Below are 1,423 nucleotides of genomic sequence, written 5' to 3'. Positions count from 1 at the left end.
TGGTCATCTCAAAATGAAGGTGCACGTGTGTGAGTATAAAAGAGCATTATGTGCGTGTTTAAGAGGGATGATGACCTTGCCTGTGCGTGTGTGCATGTGTAGGAGTGTCGATGATGATGTGGGGCTGGGAAGTGGTCAGTGCTAGTGTGTGCGTGGTGGTGTGACGTGATGTGGTGTTGTGTGGTATTGTGGTGTATCGTATGGTGGTGTGTGGTGTGGAGTAGTAGGGTGTGGAGTAGTGTGGTGTGGTGGTGTTGGGATGTAAGGTAGGCGAGAGTGAGGGAAGCAAGGGTGGGGTGTGTGACAGACTGAGGGTGTAGAGGGAGTAGAGGGGTATGTGGGAGTGGGTGTAAGAGATAAGGTGGAGGTGAAGTGGGATGGATACGGAAAGTGGGGTTGGATCGTGTAGGGTGGGATTAAGAGGGAAGGGTGACGATGAATAGAAAGGAGGAAGAGGGACAGGAGCGAAGATGGATAGGATTGAAGGTGAATAGGAGTGAAGTGAAGAGAGGTGAGTAGGAGTGAAGAGAAGAAGTAGGAGTCGAAACAAGAGAGATGTGGGTTGGAGGAAGTAGGTGTGAGAGGAAAAGAGGAGAAGGGAGGAGGGTTATATGAAGAGGGAAGGAGGGTTGAGCCCATGTGGCGCAAAGGAGCGAAAAGAGAAGATTAATCCCTGTTCACGGCGAAGACGGAAGTCCGGATGGCCCCTGTGCAAGGACAATCCAAACACAGACAGGTGTTGCAAAGAATGACCGGTAGAGCGGAAATGGCGCGAGACATGGGTATCATTGCCGAGTCGGATGTCTTGGAAGTGTTCCGCGAACCGGTCAGTCAAGCGACGTCTCGTTATCGTGATGTATAGAGAAGGGCAGAAAGAGAGCAGGAAATGCAGTAGATGACATTGGAAGAAGTGCAGGTGAAGGAGTCGGTGAAATGATAGGGTCGATGATGGGTGCCGGTGAGAAGGGTGGTGTAGGAGATGTAGGGTCAAGTGATAAATATTATATCATATCATATCATATCATATCACATCATATAATATCAAACCATATCATATTATATATTATATTACATATATATATACTTTATTTATTTATTTATTTATTTATGGGTTTCAGCCAAGTGGCTGTGGTCATGCTGGAGCACCACCGTGATTTTCCGTCTCTATGCTGTGCTCTCTTCACGTTCCTTGCGTGGCTCTTCTCCTGCACCTGATATAGTCCAATCAAGAGCTTTGATAGCACATCTGGTGTATAAGAGAATTTGACATCGCTGCCCTAAACTGTGTCTCATTTCGAGCCATTGGTTCGTCTGGTATCGTGGAGAGGAAAGCGTCGAGCTTCGTCTTGAAGACCTCCACATCCGTGTCTTGCAGGTCTCTCAAATGTTTTTGCAGGGCATTGAAGAGCTGAGGTCCTCTGAA

Source organism: Octopus bimaculoides, chromosome 12, assembly GCF_001194135.2.
Source record: "Octopus bimaculoides isolate UCB-OBI-ISO-001 chromosome 12, ASM119413v2, whole genome shotgun sequence".
In the NCBI taxonomy this organism is placed as follows: domain Eukaryota; kingdom Metazoa; phylum Mollusca; class Cephalopoda; order Octopoda; family Octopodidae; genus Octopus; species Octopus bimaculoides.
This window is presented reverse-complemented; position numbering follows the sequence as displayed.